The sequence below is a fragment of the Schistocerca americana genome, chromosome 8 (genome assembly GCF_021461395.2).
Source record: "Schistocerca americana isolate TAMUIC-IGC-003095 chromosome 8, iqSchAmer2.1, whole genome shotgun sequence".
NCBI classification, from domain to species: Eukaryota; Metazoa; Arthropoda; class Insecta; order Orthoptera; family Acrididae; genus Schistocerca; species Schistocerca americana.
Window position 1 is genome coordinate 413,770,354 of NC_060126.1, and position 19,763 is coordinate 413,790,116.

At 37.9% G+C, this 19,763-nt stretch overlaps 1 protein-coding gene across 1 annotated transcript in view; it reads right to left on the reverse strand.

Annotated features, from left to right (window-relative positions):
- Positions 1-19,763, reverse strand: part of LOC124545332 (serine/threonine-protein kinase BRSK2) — a 204,196-nt gene that overhangs the window by 62,530 nt on the left and 121,903 nt on the right. The window lies entirely within an intron of this gene.

Consider the following 19,763-nt stretch of genomic DNA (forward strand, 5'->3'; position numbering starts at 1 on the left):
AGAGGCTTGCACTGGTGGAATAGTGTGGGGAGCAGCATCAAACCAGTTTCTGAATGAAGACTGCAACAGACTAAGGTTTTCTTTCTTGCAAAGTAGGAGCTATGTGAACAATACACACCATAATCTTTGAGACTGTGGATTTCAACACAGGGTCTGTGCCAAATTTTTGTGGAAAAGGTTCACAGTACTCATCTTAATGGAAGATGAGCACAAACTGACTCAAGGGAACAATGTTCTCTATTGATTCTAAGTCTTTTCAATTTTGACTTTGTTAAACTGACATTGCAGCGTTCATCTTTGGCACTTTAATGTAGGAGATGTGAGAAATTCAGCTAAGTAAAAAATCTGAGCCATCTGCACATTTAATTACATATACAAGCTGACTTCTGAATTTTCCTTTGCGTGAGACTGCATATCTACATCTACATCCATACTCCGCAAACCACCTGACGGTGTGTGGCGGAGGGTACCTTGAGTATCTCTATTGGTTCTCCCTTCAATTCCAATCTCGTATTGTTCATGGAAAGAAGGATTGTCGGTATGCCTCTGTGTGGGCTCTAATCTCTCTGATTTTATCCTCATGGTCTCTTCACGAGATATATGTAGGAGGGAGCAATATACTGCTTGACTCCCTGGTGAAGGTATGTTCTTGAAACTTCAACAAAAGCCCATACCAAGCTACTGAGCATCTCTTCTGCACAGTCTTCCACTGGAGTTCATCTATCATCATCGTAACGCTTTCGCGATTACTAAATGATCCTGTAACGAAGCGCGCTGCTCTCCATTGGATCTTCTCTATCTCTTCTATCAACCCTATCTGGTACGGATTCCACACTGCTGCACAGTACTCAAGTAGTGAGCGAACAAGCGTACTGTAACCTACTTCCTTTGTTTTCAGATTGCATTTCCTTAGGATTTTTCCAATGAATCTCAGTCTGGCATCTGCTTTACCGATGATCAACTTTATATGATAATTCTATTTTAAACCACTCCTAATGTGTACTCCCAGATAATTTATGGAATTAACTGCTTCCAGTTGCTGACCTGCTATATTGCAGCTAAATGATAAGGGATCTTTCTTTCTATGTATTTGCAGCACATTACACTTGTCTACATTGAGATTCAATTGCCATTCCCTGCACCATGCGTCAATTCGCTGCAGATCCTCCTGCATTTCAGTACAATTTTCCATTGTTAAAACCTCTTGATATACCACAGCATCATCCGCAAAAAGCTTCAGTGAGCTTCCGATGTCATGCACAAGGTCATTTATGTATATTGTGAATAGCAACAGTCCTACGACACTCCCCTGTGGCACACCTGAAATCACTCTTACTTCAGAAGACTTCTCTCCATTGAGAATGACATGCTGCGTTCTGTTATCTAGGAACTCCTCAATCCAATCACACAATTGGTCTGATAGTCCATATGCTCTTACTTTGTTCATTAAACGAATGTGGGGAACTGTATCGAACACCTTGCGGAAGTCAAGAAACACGGCATCTACCTGGGAACCCGTGTCTATGGCCCTCTGAGTCTCGTGGATGAATAGCGTGAGCTGGGTTTAACACGATGGTCTTTTTCGAAACCCATGCTGATTCCTACAGAGTAGATTTCTAGTCTCCAGAAAAGTCATTATACTTTAACATAATACGTGTTCCCAAATTCTACAACTGATCAACATTAGAGACATAGGTCTATAGTTCTGCACATCTGTTCGACATCCCTTCTTGAAAATGGGGATGACCTGTGCCCTTTTCCAATCCTTTGGAACACTGCGCACTTCAGACCTACAGTACACCGCTGCAAGAAGGGGGGCAAGTTCCTTCGCGTACTCTGAGTAAAATCGAACTGGTATCTCATCAGGTCTAGTGGCCTTTCCTCTTTTGAGTGATTTTAATTGTTTCTCTATCCCTCTGTCATCTATTTCGATATCTACCATTTTGTCATCTGTGTGACAATCTAGAGAAGGAACTACAGTGCAGTCTTCCTATGTGAAACAGTTTTGGAAAAAGACATTTAATATTTCGGCCTTTAGTCTGTCATCCTCTGTTTCAGTACCATTTTGGTCACAGAGTGTCTGGACATTTTGTTTTGATCCACCTACCGCTTTGACATAAGACCAAAATTTCTTAGGATTTTCTGCCAAGTCAGTACATAGAACTTTACTTTCGAATTCACTGAACGCCTCTCGCATAGCCCTCCTCACACTGCATTTCGCTTCGCGTAATTTTTGTTTGTCTGCAAGGCTTTGGCTATGTTTATGTTTGCTGTGAAGTTGCCTTTGCTTTTGCAGTAGTTTTCTACCTCAGTTGTTGTACCATAGTGACTCTTTTCCATCTCTTAAGATCTTGCTTAGCACATACCCATCTAACTCATATTGTATGATGGTTGCATTTGCCAGACGGGCCAAGTCTTAAATTATAATATTGTACTGTTCATGTCTTTTTCACATAATCTTCCACTAACCGTGTCAACGCTCATGTGTAATGTGATACATTGTTCATTTTCAGGAATTCTTGTGATGAGCAACTGTTACTATATCATAAATTGTAAACTTAATTCATGATTTCTATATGCTTTTAGCAACAGAATCCTTCTTCAGAAACAATTGTTCCATAATTTTACTGTATATTTAAATGAAAAAAGATATATTTTTGAGAATTTTTTTAAACCTGTGAGTTGTGCATTACATATTTCATAGAACATCAGTGTCTGTAATTTACAGTCATATCATATTACATTAGTTTTCTCTTTCAAGAGCAGCATATATTGTCTGCATTTATCAAAAATTAATGCTATTGTCAAATCCATTAGTGAACATAACCAGAAAAATGTTTTAGGGCAACAAGTTTTTCTGTTGCTGTAATGTATATCTCAGTTAACCGCTTCAGTTCTGAAAGGTTACTGGTAATACTTGTAGCATCTTAGACCCATAAAGTGAAAGAGAATCAACAAGCTCAGTTTAAACTTATTTGTTTGCTATTCTGTAAAATACTGCACCAATCACAATGCAGTCCCCCTATGTACACTGTTTGTAGGATGGGATAAGATAGTTGCTGTTCATAAGCAGCTGGAAATCACTCTGACCACTGTCAAGTAATTGAAAGGTGCTGCAAATGAGTGTGTTGAAAGGACTCCTAAGAGTCATATACTAGAGACACCAAAGGTATATGACTCTTAGAAGCCTCCTAAGGTACTGTCTCCTCTGCAGGAAGTACAGGATCTGTCACTACTCACCCACTTGACTGTGAGTAGTGTGTCAGCAGCAGAGCTAGGCAGCCTGTACAGGGGAGACAGGGACCAGGGAGAACTCAGGTTTTTACACTCATTCCCCCAACCAACAAATCTGAGGTGCTGTCTCCCACTTAAACTAAAAGTGAGTTGATGAGACTCACTTCATCTGTTGGGAAACATGCTGTGTTCCATATCAAGGGGAGGCTCAGACAAAAGGTTAGAGTCTTGATGTATCTTTACTCAGGACACACACGATTTCAGAGATCATGCATACAGTTCACAGGCCTGCTTATAGAGGCCACCTGGGTCAGCCTGCTGGCATGCTCTTGTGAGCTGCCAAAGAAACAGTATTATTTGAGTGATCGTAAATGAGTGCTTGGACTATTCTCTAACCTGTATTACTGTTGTACAGTCAATATGTTCAGTGCTACACACAACCTTTACTTCATTGTACCTTAAGTGTTTCTCTATAAAGTACTACACTCCATTAATTCTATTTGTTCTTGTGATAGCAAGTGTCCTACTTGTTGGCAGTTCAAACATATGCTAGGAAAAAGGCAGCATGTGATGGAAGGAACACCATGTGAACTCAGTGTGTATGTCTGGGAACCTGATCTAACATACTGATGTGGCTATTCCGGTAGCCACTAAGGGTACAGGATACAGTCAACTGCAGATTATGGTGCACATGAGGACAAACAATGTCTGTCAACTGCGCACTGAGATCAAAAAATGGTTCAAATGGCTCTGAGCACTACGGGACTTAACATCTGTGGTCATCAGTCCCCTAGAACTTAGAACGACTTAAACCTAACTAACCTAAGGACATCACACACATCCATGCCCGAGGCAGGATTCGAACCTGCGACCGTAGCAGTCCCGCGGTTCCGGACTGAGCGCCTGAACCGCTAGACCACCACGGCCGGCTACACTGAGATCATACTTTGATTATTCCACTGGCTGGCAGAGAAGGTTGAGAAGGCAATCCTCACTCAGAGTTTCAATGAAGCTCACAATTTGCATTATTGTCTCCAGAACAGATCAGGGGCCTATGGTTCTGAGTCAAGTGGAAGGTTTGAACCAGACACTGCAAAGTTTCTGCAACAGACTAAGCTGAAAATTCCTTAACTTGCGCCACAGGACTGAGAACTGTAGGGTCTCACTAAATGCATCAGGGGTGCACTATGCATCAAAGGCTAGTAACAAGGTGGCTGACTGTCTGTGGATTACACACAAAGTTTTTTATGTTAGATGACTTTCAATCCAGTCCAGTTAATAATAGCTGTAGGAGAGCTAGAGGTATCAGTATAAGAACCAAAGAAATGTCAGTCTCATATGACAGTATTGAAATCCTAGTAGTTACCTGCCAAAATATACACGACCAAGTGCCAAAGTTTGCAGCACTCATAAAAAGTAGTGAAGTTCACATAATACTAGGTACAGCCAACTGGTTAAAACCTAAAAGCAACAGCAGAGTGATTTTTGGGGAAAATGTAAACATATCAGAAGGATACACTAATGGAAAATGGAGATGGCGCATTTGTTGCAGTAGACAAGAAACTGAAGCTGCATGTGAGATTGTTTGGGCAAGACTCAGTGTCAGGGGTGGCCATAAAATTATAACTGGCTCCTTCTACTGACTACTGGTCTTACTCCCTGAGGTAACTGAAAACTTTAGAGAAATCATAAGTTCACTAGTATGTAAGTTCCCCAATCATGCTGTGATCATTGGAGGAGATTTTAATCATCCAATAATCAATGGGGTAATTATAGTTTTTTTTAGTGGTGGGCATGACAAGATATCCTGTAAAACATTACTAAATGCCTTCTCTGAAAACTAACTGGGCCACGTGGTTTGTAATCCCACTCATGATAGAAATATATTTGAACTTATGGTCACAAACAGGCCTGACCTCTTTGAGGATGTCCACATTAAAACCAGTATTTGTGACCATAAGGCAGTTGCAGCAAGACTGATTACCAAAGTACAGAGGGCAACTTAATAAGTGGAAAGATTTATATCTTCAGTAAATAAGATAAAAATGCAGTGGTGCCACGTGCCATATCTCAATGAGGAACTCAAAAAACTTTCAGCACAGGGCACTGCATGTAACTTCTAAAGAAACAGAGACTACTGCATAATACACACATCAAAAATAGTTTTTCATCACCTCAGTTCTGAGAGTTCCAGAACCTGCATAGAACTGGAATAGAGATCAACATAAGCATCATTTCTGCCCTTTTTATTGCTCATGAAAACCACACATTGCATGTTGTACCACCATACAGTGAGACCTTCAGAGGTGGTGGTCCAGATTGCTGTACACACCAGTACCTCTAATACACTGTAGCACGTCCTCTTGTATTGATGCATGCCTATATTCGTCGTGGCATACTATCCACAAGTTCATCAAGGCACTGTTGGTTCAGATTGTTCCACTCCTCAATGGCAATTCGGTGTTGATCCCTCAGAGTGGTTGGTGGTTCAAGTCGTCCACAAACATCCCTTTTCAATCTATCCCAGGCATTCTTTGATAGGGTTCATGTCTGGAGAACATGCTGGCCATTCTAGTCGAACGATGTCACTATCCTGAAGGAAGTCATTCACAAGATGTGCATGATGAAGGCGCGAATTGTCATCCATGAAGATGAATGGCTTGCCAATATACTGCTAATATGGTTGCACTATCGGTCGGAGGATGGCATTCACATATCGCACAGTCATTACGGCGCCTTCCATTACCACCAGTAGTGTATGTCTGCCCCACATAATGCCACTAGATTAGATTAGATTAGATTTACTTTCATTCCAATTGATCCGTAGTGAGGAGGTCCTCCAGGATGTGGAACATGTCAGAAAAACAACAATACATGACAAATATTTAAACTAAAACAAATAAGCTAATGTACCATTCCACAGGTCCCAAGTGGAATGATCGTCATTTTTTAATGAACACTAAGAGTCATTTTACAAATACTATTGCACTGAATTTAAAATAAAAAAGTTTTATATTTATTTATAAGGTAAGAAACATGTAATACAACTACTGTAATACTTATTTACAATGAACACATTACTGCACTGAAATGGTGCAGAAGTTAGATTATACTTACACACACACACACACACACACACACACACAAATTTTCAGTGAACACATTACTGCACTGAAATTGTGCAGAAGTTATGTTGTACTTATATACAAATCAGTTGGTTTTCCTCAGAAATTCATCAATGGAGTAGAAGGAGTTGGCCACCAATAAATCCTTTAGGCTTCTCTTAAACTGAATTTCATTGGTTGTTAAGCTTTTTATGGCTGCTGGCAAGTTATTGAAAATGTGTGTTCCTGAATAATGCACACCTTTTTGTACAAGACTAAGTGACTTTAAATCCTTGTGAAGATTATTCTTATTTCTAGTATTGATTCCATGAATTGAGCTGTTGGTTTGAAAAAGTGATATATTTTTAATGACAAATTTCATTAAGGAATAAATATATTGGGAAGCTGTAGTTAGTATCCCTAGTTCCCTAAACAGGCTTCTGCAGGATGTTCTTGAGTTCACACCACATATAATTCTTACTGCACGTTTTTGTGCCCGGAAAACTTTAGCTTGGCTTGATGAATTACCCCAGAAAATAATCCCATATGACATTATGGAATGAAAGTAAGCATAGTATGCCAGCTTTTTCATTTTTATATCCCCTATGTCTGACAAAATTCGCATTGCAAACAGAGATTTGTTAAGACGCTTCAGCAGTTCTGTGGTGTGCTCCTCCCAGTTGAATTTATTATCAAGCTGTAATCCCAAGAATTTAACACCGTCCACTTCTTCTATCTTCTTGTCATCATATGTTAGACATATACTCTTGGGACACCCCTTACAAGTTCTGAACTGCATGTAGTGTGTTTTTTCAAAGTTTAGTGACAAAGAATTGGCTAGGAACCAGTGATTAATGTCTACAAATATTTTATTGGCTGATCTTTCTAAGACTACACTTGATTTGCTATTTATTGCAATGTTTGTATCATCAGCAAACAAAACAATCTTGGCATCTGGTAATGTTACTGATGAAAGGTCATTGATATACACAAGAAAAAGTAAGGGCCCCAAAATGGAACCTTGTGGGACCCCACATGTAATTAGTTCCCAGTTGGATGATGCCTGATAGCTTGATACATGTCTCTTTCCTAATAACACCCTTTGTTTCCTGCCAGAGATATAAGATTTGAACCATTTTGCAGCATTTCCTGTTACACTATAATATTCTAGTTTACTTAAAAGGATATTGTGATTTACACAGTCAAATGCCTTTGACAGATCACAAAATATACCAGTTGCCTGCAATTTTTTGTCTAATGAATTAAGTACATTTTCACTGTAAGTGTAGATAGCCTTCTCAATATCAGAACCTTTTAGAAATCCAAACTGTGACTTTGACAGTATGTTATTTGAGATAAGATGGTTATAAAGACGACTGTACATTACTTTTTCGAAAATTTTTGAGAATGCTGGCAACAGTGAAATTGGACGGAAATTTGATGCTATTTCTTTATCTCCCTTCTTAAACAGTGGCTTAACTTCAGCATATTTCAGCCATTCGGGAAATATTCCACTGATAAACGACTGGTTACATAGATAGCTTAATATGTTACTTAGCTCAGAATCACATTCTTTAATTAACTTTGTTGATATTTCATCATACCCACTAGATGTTTTTGATTTTAAAGATTTTATGATGGACATTATTTCTGTTGGGGTAGTGAGGGTCAAATTCATATTATGGAAGTTACTTGAAATGTCTGGTCTAAGGTAATCCATAGCAGCATCTACCGAACCTGACAACCCCATCTTTTCAGTAACAGTTATAAAATGTTTGTTAAAAAGTTCTGCAACACTATACACATCTGTCACCAATGCATCATTTACTCTTAATGCTATTTGTTCCTCTTCATGTCTGGTTCTACCGGTCTCCTCCTTCACTATATCCCATATTGTCTTTATTTTGTTATCTGATATGACTATCTTTTCCTTGTAATATATTTGCTTTGACATCCGTATTACAGTCTTTAATATTTTGCAGTATTTCTTATAATGTGCTATAGCATCTACATTGGAAATGTTTCAGATTGACAGATACAGTTTTCTTTTTGTTTTACAAGATACCCCTATTCCTCGAGCAATCCATGGCTTCTTTGTAGACTTTGCTCTAACCTTGGTAAGTTTTGGGGGAAAGCAGTGTTCAAATAAGGTAAGCACTTTATTAGCAAAAATGTTATATTTTTCATTCATGCCATGAGCACTGTAAACATCAGTCCAGTGAATGTCTCTGAGGAGTGTCCTAAAATAATCAATTTTTGGCTTACTGATTACCCTCTTGAGCTCAGATTTAACAGATTTTATATCCTGTTCAGTATTAACATTTAACAGAAGGAACTGCATGTCATGGTCTGAGAGGCCATTGACTATTGGTTTTGTAATATAATTTTGTTCATTTGACTTTTCTATAAAGATATTATCAATGGCTGTTTGTGAGCAAGTGGTTATCCTAGTGGGGAACTTTACAGTGGGAATTAAGTTGAATGATAGTGTTACTAACTCAAATAGGTTCTTATTGGGAGAGTCTTTAAGGAAATCTACATTGAAATCACCAGCAACCACTATTTCTTTGTTTTTGGTTGTTAAATGGGCCAGTACAGCTTCAAGGTGGTTTACAAACAGATTAAAGTTACCTGCAGGTGCTCGATATACACTTAATATTATGAAAGATTTTTTGTGAAAATCTAATTCTGTTGCACATGCTTCCATATGCTGTTCTAGGCAAAATTTATGAATGTCTATGTTCTTAAATTTATGACAGTTCCTGATGAATGTGGCAACTCCTCCTTTCTCCATTTCTGATCTACAATAGTGAGATGCTAACCTAAACCCTGTAACACTTAAAAGTTCTATACCAGTGGTCACATGATGTTCAGAGAGGCAGATTATGTCAGCTGGGTTTGAAGACTCTAATTCATCTATGCAGATAGTTAATTCATTAATTTTATTTCTCAGTCCTCGAATATTTTGATGCAATAAAGATAGCTGACATTTCACATTGACTGACTTAAAATTGGATGGAGTTAAAATATCTGCTGACAGTTGAAAATTCTTAACCAATGGCTGTTTATGTTGATGTAATAAGCTGGAATTATGTTTTTTGATTTCTTTCTCAAACTGAAGGTTTGTCTCAGTTCTAACCTCTCTTAAAATTTGTTTTCTTTCTGTCCTCCCTACCCTAAAAAAGGGTCTTTTCTGAATCCTATAACCACTGGTATTTTACCACTCATGACAGTGCCTCCCCCCTTTAACTTTCCTGCTATTTCCCCAGCCAATTTACCCTTCCCCTTCCTGTTGAGGTGAAGGCCATGCCTAGTATAATCCCACCTACTGACAGAATCAACATGAACCACACCAATGTGTGACCCCGCTCCCGACATGAGCAGCCGTTCCAGCTCCAAATTAACTCTCTTGACAGAACAGTTCAAATGATGTCGGTCATGGCGCCCAAGAACAGATACAAACTCAACACTGGTATGCCTCGATGCTGATGCAATCTTCGCCAGGTCACACTCTATGCTGTACCCAGGATCTCTGTCAATACTGTTACCTGCCCCACCCACTATAACCACGGTGTCTTCCTTAGTGAAATCTTTGCAAAGTGATCCTAAATCCTCTGTCACCTGCTCCAGACCAGCACTAGGTTTAAAAAAATTGGTGACCTGGTATTCTGATCCTAGTTCATCCTGCAAGAGTTGGCCAACACCTCTTCCATGGGAACTACCTAACAACAACACTTTCTTTCTCTTTACTGATTTCCCTACATTCTTACTTTTCAATTTGCTGCTGAAAGTTTGTTGTGCCCTGTCTACACCTGTAACTGCTTGAGGCTCACCAGCTTCTAACTGAAGCAACAGGTCAAATCTATTTTCCACATTCACCATAAAGCTGTCAGACAAAGTTCTAGGCCTGTTCCTCCTGTTGCCTGTTGCCACTTCCCACCTCTCTTTACCCTTCTCCCTCCTTAACCTATCAAGATCTCCCCTGGCCTTGTCTAACTCAGCCTGAAGGGAACCTCCACCTTGCTGCACTCACTGGACAGTGTGCCTAAGGCATTCAGCCTGACCGGGTTGCCTCCAAACACCACGTCTCCGACAATTGTCTGGTTGAAGGCATATGCAACACTCATTGGTGAAGAGAACGTGATGCCAATCCTGAGCAGTCCATTAGGCATGTTGTTGGGCCCATCTGTACCACACTGCATGGTGTCGTGGTTGCAAAGATGGACCTCACCAAGGATGTTGGGAGTGAATTAGCGCAATCATGCAGCCTATTGTGCATAGTTTGAGTCATAACATGACGTCCTGTGGCTGCACAAAAAGCATTATTCAACATGTTGGCATTGCTGTCAGGGTTCCTCCGAGCCATGACACGTAGGTAGCGGTCATCCACTGTAGTGGTAGCCCTTGGGCGAGGCATGTAATTGACATTTCCTGTCTCTCTGTATCTCCTCCATGTCTGAACAACATCGCTTTGGTTCACTCCGAGACACCTGGATACTTCCCTTGTTGGGAGCCCTTCCTGGCACAAAGTAATAATGCGGATGCGATCAAACTGTGGTATTGACTGTCTAGGCATGGTTGAACTACAAACAACATGAGCTGTGTACCTCCTTCCTGGTGGAATTGCTAATTTCAGGGAAAGCCTACAGCAGTTAGACTGGGATGAGGTGTACCGTGAACCTGATGCCAATTTAAAATATAATTTATTTCATGACATTTTTGTAAATGCATTTGAAAACTGCTTCCCCAAGAAAATAGTTAAATATACTCATAAGAAAACTTGTAACAAACCATGGCTTACTAAGGGTATAAAAATATCTTGTAACCGAAAAAGGGAAATGTATCTGACAGCAAGAAAGAGTAGTGACCCAGAAACTATCAAAAATTATAAAAACTACTGTGTTATATTAAGAAAAGTTATTAAAAAATCCAGGAGTATGTGTATCATGTCTGAAATCAGCAACTCTGATAATAAAATTAAAACAATTTGGAATATTATTAAAAGAGAAACAGGTCAACCAAGAGCAGAGGAAGACAGTATTACCATCAAATTGAATGAAAACTTTACGAACAAAAAGTCAGAAGTTGAAAATATTTTTAATAATCATTTTCTAAATGTTGTGGATATAGTAGGATCCAGGTGTTCATTAGAAGATGCTAAGCTGTTAATGGAAGAGGCCATACCTATGCAATTTGATACAATTAAAATCTCACCCACTTCTCCCTCTGAAATTAGGAAAATAATAAACTTGCTTAAAAGCAAAAACTCACATGGAATTGATGGCATTTCCAGCAAAATACTAAAAGCTTGTTCTCAACAGATAAGTAAGATTCTCAGCCACCTGTGTAATAGCTCTCTGGAACAGGGCATTTTCCCTGATAGACTGAAATATGCTATTGTTATACCTTTGCATAAAAAGGGGGATAGATCTGATGTCAACAATTACCATCCAATCTCCCTTCTAACAGCTTTATCCAAAATTTTTGAGAAAGTAATGTATTCAAGAGTAGCTTCACATATCTGTAAAAATGAAGTACTAACAAAGTGTCAGTTTGGTTTCCAGAAAGGTTTGCCATATATGCTTTCACCAGTCAAATTTTGAATGATCTGAATAACCGAACACCACCCACTGGGATTTTTTGTGATCTCTCAAAGGCTTTTGATTGTGTAAATCATGAAATTCTGCTAGACAAGCTCAAGTATTGTGGCATGAGTGGGACAGTGCACAAATGGTTTAATTCGTACCTAACTGGAAGAGTGCAGAAAGTTGAAATAAGTAGTTCTCGTAACATGCAAAGATCAGCACATTCCTCAAACTGGGGAACTATCAAGAATGGGATTCCACAAGGGTCAGTCTTGGGTCCTTTGTTGTTCTTATTATATATTAATGACTTGCCATTCTATATTCATGAAGAGGCAAAGTTAGTTCTCTTCGCTGATGATACAAGTATAGTAATCACACCTGAGAAACAAGAATTAACTGATGAAATTGTCAATACTGTCTTTCAGAAAATTACTAAGTGGTTCCTTGTAAACGGACTCTCACTGAATTTTGATAAGACACAGTACATACAGTTCCGTACAGTGAATGGTATGACGCCATTAATAAATATAGACCTTAATCAGAAGCATATAGCTAAGGTAGAATATTCCAAATTTTTAGGTATGTCCATTGATGAGAGATTAAATTGGAAGAAACACATTGATGATCTGCTGAAATGTTTGAGTTCAGCTACTTATGCAATAAGGGTCATTGCAAATTTTGGTGATAAACATCTTAGTAAATTAGCTTACTATGCCTATTTTCACTCATTGCTTTCATATAGCATCATATTTTGGGGTAATTCATCACTGAGGAATAAAGTATTTATTGCACAAAAGCGTGTAATCAGAATAATAGCTGGAGTCCACCCAAGATCATCCTGCAGACATTTATTTAAGGATCTAGGGATATTCACAGTAGCTTCTCAGTATATATACTCTCTTATGAAATTTGTTATTAACAACCAAACCCAATTCAAAAGTAATAGCAGTGTGCATAACTACAATACTAGGAGAAAGGACGATCTTCACTATTCAAGATTAAATCTAACTTTGGCACAGAAAGGGGTGAATTATACTGGCACTAAAGTCTCTGGTCACTTACCAAATAGTATCAAAAGTCTGACAGATAACCAACAAGTATTTAAGAAGAAATTAAAAGAATTTCTGAATGACAACTCCTTCTACTCCATAGAGGAATTTTTAGATATAAATTAAGAGAAAAAACAAAAATATTAAAAAATAAAAAAAAATTAAAAAAATTAAAAATAAAGAAAAAGAAAAAAACATAAAAAAGTAAAGTTGTTATATTAACTTAAGTATGTTGTTAAATTAACCTAATTATGTCATGTATTGGAAAATTCGACTCGTTCCACATCATTACGAAATATCGTATTCATGATCCATGGAACTAGTATTAATCTAATCTAATCTAATCTGACTGGAACTGATTGGCTGTCAGACCCCCTCCGTCTAATAGGTGCTGCTCATGCATGGTTGTTTACATCTTTGGGTGGGTTTAGTGACATCACCTGAACAGTCAAAGGAGTTCTGGGAACCAGGGTGATGCAAAACATTTTTTGGTGTGTGTAGAAGTAAAACAGAGCATACGGCTTTGGGCTGAGATGTGCTGAATGAAATGTATTAGCTGCTACGAGAGCAGTACATGATGCCTTCAATGACTACCATAGCAGAATATTATCGAAAGATCTTTTACAGAATCCAAAGAAATTCTGCTCATTTGTAAAAGCTGTTAGTGGCACTAAGATTAGTGTCCAGTCACTCATGGAAAAGACAGCAGCTGCAAATGAGAGTTGCAGAGCAACTCTAATTGCAAATTTTCCTCCACAAAGGGAAACTTAGAGTAATGCCCCTACTTAATTCTCATACCACTGCAAAGACAACTGAAACAGATATTTGTGTCAGCTGAGCAACAGCTGAAGTCACTGAAATAGAACAAATCTCCACTGCCTGAGGAATCTCTGTCAGATTCTACACCATATTTGGAGCCAAGTTAGCACCTCTTTTATCCATAATATATTGAAGATTCCTTGAACAGAAAGACAGTGTCATGTTGATTAATCGGGTTTCTGCCAGTTATTCGTGTCTTTCCTGCATGATATTTCAACCGTGTGACTGGCAGTCTTCTTCAGGTGCTATCAGATAGCAGTTGAAATATCATACAGGAAAGATGCGAATAACCAGCAGAAATCCAATTAGTCAACATGACAACACCTCGCCGGGAAAGCTTGAAGAATTACATTAGAAATACAGTGCCCAGTGGTCAGAAGAATACATGAATCATACCCATTTACAAGAAGGGCAGCAGAAGTGAACATCAAACTAACATCCATTATCCCTGACATCCACTTGTTGTAGTGGCTTAGAACATATTCTGAGCTCAAATGCAATGAGGTATCTCAGACAGAATGAACCCCTCTATGCTAACCAGCATGGACTCCAAATATGCCAGTCATGTGAAATGCAACTTATGCTTTTCTCATATAATATCCTGAAAGCTATGGATCAAGACAGTCAGATAGATGCAATGTTTCTTAACTTCCAAAAGGTATTTGACTCACAAGGAAATGGGACCAAGCATGAAATTTTTCACACAGAAAGAATACATCTAAAGAAATACAGTGCCAAAATTTTAGCTGCTAAGGTGCACAGGACGTATTTCTTTTAATGTTCCAGTTACTCTTTTTTGCCATGCAAAGAAACACTTATAACAGCAGTTCATACAACCCTTCCTGCCTTGCGAGCAAATTGGCAAATATACAGTTGCAGTCATGACAACAGAGTGTAGCACCACACATCGCAAAGTCCAAAATGCATACACACAAATTTTAAGCATTGAAACCATGCAAAAATGCCTCAAATCATTAGTTTTTTGAATGACTTGCAGTTCATACAAACAGCTAAACTGTTGCAGATGTAGTTATTACACAAGTGACTAGCAGAAGAAAGAAAATCAAGGCAGTGTATGATGTTACATCACAGATGATTTTACTAACAATGGAACAGTTCCTTGTTTATTTCCTGTAGTAATCACAAAAATATGAAGTGTCTATTGGATGATGAAAACAAACTGAATATTTTTCTTACACTAGGCAAGCATGATACAAGAAAAATTAACACATTCTGGCAGTTCAGTGTAATTACGGGTTTTAGTTGGACAATACCGGGGCAGATTTAAAGTGATCATTGTTGTTTTTCTGCATATTGTGCTGCATACCAGGCATACTTGAACAAATTCATAAAATGTGGTGGTGAAAACTGATGATGCACAAGTGTCTTAAGTTCAGCAATATTGTTCCACTGATAAACCCAAGAGACAAATAGCTGTCAATAACCACATTGTTAGACAGGATTCTGAAAAATGCTTTAAAACTCTCAAAAAAATTTTTACAAGAGGCTGAATCACGTTATTAGTTACTGGTAGAATCCCATTATTACATTAACAGCCTTTCATTGTCCTCCTAAAGACAGAAGTCCTGTTATGTCCAGACCATGACTCCAACAAAAGCAATGAATTATTTTCTGCAACTGGTAAAAAGATGTTTCAGATGTAATATTGAAACTTATTCTCTTCCATTTTTACAGATTAGTTACATCGATTATAAGATGTTTTTCAGCTAATTAGTCCTTTTTTATTTTTGGTACCAATTCGCCTTCAGGTTCCTGCAGACAGATTAAAAATTGCAGAAACAGTAATTCACTGATACTTATCACTGACCCTGCTGTATGCGAATGTGTCATAGATTTCATTGACTCAAAGCAACTATGTCTTTTTTACCCTCAAAATGATAAAGTGCAGTTTGCAACAGTTCTTGCATGAAACCTGACTCACTAGCATTATAAGCAGCATTTCAGGGAATAACAAGAAGTTTCATCTTCATGTCAGCTACAAATTTCTCTGTAGTATTACCAAATAATGACATCTCCTCCAGATGTTTATTTCAAGTAAACTTTGTAATTTTGCAGCATTATTTTCCATATAACTTTCTGAATCTGTTTAACTACATTGAAAAAGCCTGGAAATAAGTAATGTTCATCTCAGTCATAATTTAGAGACCCCAGTTTCATAGATCTCCCTTGGTAACAGTGCACTGACTTTCATAAGCAGTTCTGAATCTTTAGAGTAGCCATCCTTTCGCACTTTTGTGAGTTTCATTTCAGCACATATTTTGTAGTTTGTGTAAATCTTTCTTCCATTTATACAAGCCACTTTCTGGTTGTATAACAGGAAATTGGCTTTGCACACTGCTTAACTTTATTTGTTTTCTTCCCCCTTCATTTAACCAAAAAAAAAAAAAAGTACACCATTTTCTCCCTCCCTGAAAATTACTACTGTAATGTTTCCTATATTTTTGATATGAACTTTAACTAGCACAACAATCATTGTTTGTGCCAATTCATGGAATCATCAGACTTATTTCCTGTTTCTTCTAATGTTTGCACAATTTCTAACAAAATTTTAACATCATTCAGATGAATGACCAAGGAATGAACTAATACATAACACATACACAGATTTTTTGGAGAAAGAGGAGATTTTGCTTGCATACCACATACTTCATATTTCATCTTTGTAACACTGAAAACATTAATTGGATTTTACATTACTGTCAAACTCTGGAGCCTGTACAAAGACAGATGCTATTAGGAAGCATATACGAAAATGACACAAAGAAAATTAATTCAGTTTTATTTCCATTGTTAATACTTAGTGATATTGCAAAGGGGCCTGCTAATTATTGTGGATATCAAATTAGTTGCAGATCTGAGGAAATAATAATTGTGAACAATTGTGTCAGAGAAACTATCAATGGAAACTGGAATTCGCTTTACGAATTACAATTGCATTGTGTCGTGTTATGTGTTTACTGATGTGCCATCAAACAAGGCTATGCAACTGCCATGTTGTACATATGCAGGCCGGGAAAAAAACCAGATTCTGGGAGGTACAATATAATGGGAGCAGGGTCAACATGACATGCAAATTAATAGGTTATTCAAATACTTTCTTTTCGTAATATGTGGGACTGAAGTTTGAGCTATTTCTTTGTATCCAGTGTGTCGAATGTATTTGACTTCCCTCTGACACCAACACATCTTACAAAACAAGAAAATGGAATCTTATTTCTCTCTCTCTCTCTCTCTCTCTCTCTCTCTCTCTCTCTCCACTTGCAACTAGCAGATTCTCCTTATTCACTGACTTTCTGTACATGGTGGCATTATAACGTAGTTTTACAACAATACCTCTGCATACTGCACTTTTTTGTGACACAAATGCTTTGTGAATTAAGTCCATTTAAAAATGTATGTTGTATTTGCTCCAACTGGTAGGCAATCACATCACTGGCCCATTCTTTCTCACCGAGTCTGCTGTCAACAGTGCTGTTTACCTGGGAGTCTTCCAATAGTTCTCCATGCCACAATTGGAACACCTGCAACCTGATGTCATGTTCCAGCAGGATGAGACACCACCCCATTGGTCTCCAAATGCTGTCAATTTCTATATGAAAAGTTTTCAGATACATGGATTAGACAAGAAGGTCCAATTCAATGACTGCCATGATCCCCTGACCTCATACCATCTAAACTTCTTCCTGTGGCATTTTGTAAAGGATATGGTGTGCCAAACTGAGGTTAGACCTATAGGACATGCATTCACAATGCATTTTAACATGCCACCATGGTGATCTTGAACTGTAAATGGAAAGAAATTGAATTCTGACTAGACATTACCCTTGCCACTAAGGTTGCAAAAACTGATGTGTATGAATGAGAAAAAAACATTATGAGCTATCTTATCACATGTTGAATATCTAGCATAGTTTTAAAACTAGTATAGTCATAAGTTGTAGAGATAGTTTATGAACACCATGTATTATTTTGTGTGCCATTGCTTTTTCTCTATAAAAAATACCTAGAAAGGTAATCACGCTGGTTATGATTAAGTACAACACTTGAACTTTTCAGTGAAGCAAATGTACTATAATGTACCTGGTATACACAATAATGTATTTTGTGCTGGTTATGATTAAGTATAATACATGAACTACTCAGTAAAGCTAATTTTATAAAAACCTATTGCAATGTATTGTAAACGTCAGTCCTTTACTGTAAATATTAATATATTTTGTCTGACACCTATACTACATTGTATAATATTAGATCATATGAACTAAATAAGTAAGTTGTAGCACAAGTCTTTGTTATCGTATTGCCCAATGTAGTGATCAGGTATTTTCCGGTATTCCATAATTTTAATGCAGTTCATTTATTTGTTGGTTTACATACAAATGATCATTATTAGTAACATGTCCTGTAATTTAGTTTTTTTTATGTCTGAGGATGGTACAGTAAGACCACAATTACCCAGCACTTGATAAACCAGCACACTCGATGGTCCGGGACGTGTCAGAAATTTTCCCGTATTTTTAACTCGGTGCTATTGGCAGTACAATCAGATGCCTTCAGCAAACACCAGAACAGTTTGGCACAGCAAGTGGTCAGTAACTATTGCCGGCTTCACTGAGTGATTGTTCTCACCAAGATAAGACAACTGCATTGTTGGCTTTGTGATAGTTTCAACAATTCTTCACTCACTAGACAATAATGTACAGTACTTATATTTGCACCAGTGTTATACAGTTTTATTTAGTATTGAATTGAAAAACTGGTAGAAGCGGACCTCAGGGAAGAGCAGTTTGGATTCCGGAGAGATGTAGGAACACACAAGGCGATACTGACCCTATGGCTTCTCACAGAAGATAGGTTAAGAAAGGGAAATCTACGGTTATAGGATTTGTAGACTTAGAGAAAGCTTTTCACAATGTTGACTGGAATGTAGCAGGGGTAAAACACAGTGAGTGAAAGGCTATTTACAGTTTGAACACAAACCAGATGGTTGTTATAAGAGTTGAGGGCCAGGGAAAGAAAAGTGGTTGAGAAGGGAGTCAGACAAGTATGTAGCCTGTCCCCAGTGTTATTCAATCTGTATATTGAGAAAGCAGGAAAGGAAATAAAACAAAAATTTGGAGTAGGAATTAAAGTCCAGAAAGAAGAAATAAAAACTTTGAGATTTGGTGATGACATTTTAATTCTTCACTTGGAATGACCTGGAAGAGAGTTGAATGGAATGGACAGTATATTGACAGGAGGATATAGGATGAACAACAACAAAAGCAAAACGAGGATAATGGAATGTAGCGAAATTAAATCAGGTGATGCTGAGGGAATTAGATTAGGAAATGAGACACGTAAAGTAGTAAATGAGTTTTGCTATTTTGAGGAGCAAAATAACTGATGATGGTTGAAGTAGGAAGGATATAAAATGTAGACTGGTAATGGAAAGAAAAGTGTTTCTGAAGAAGAGAAGTTTGTTAACATCAAGTACAGATTACGTCCTTTCTTAAATTATTTGTATGGAGTGCAGCCATGTATGGAAGTCCAACATGGACAATAAATAGTTTAGACAAGACGAGAACAGAAGCTTTTGAAATATGGTGCTACAGATGAATGCTGAGCATTAGATGGGTAGATCACATAAGTAATGAGGAGACACTGAATAGAATTGGTGAGAAGAGAAATTTGTGGTACAACCTGACTAAAAGAAGGGATTGGTTGGTTGGACACATTCTGAGGCATGAAGTGATCACCAATTTAGTACTAGAGGGAAACATGGGGGGTAAACATCGTAGACAGAGACCACAAGATGAGCACAGTAAGCAGATTCAGAGGGATGCAGGTTGCAGCAGTTACACAGATATGAAGAGGCTTGCACAGGATAGAGTGGCATGGACAGCTGTATCAAACCAGTCTTTGAACTGAAGACCACAACAACAACACAGATACATTTAGTAAAGTGGCAT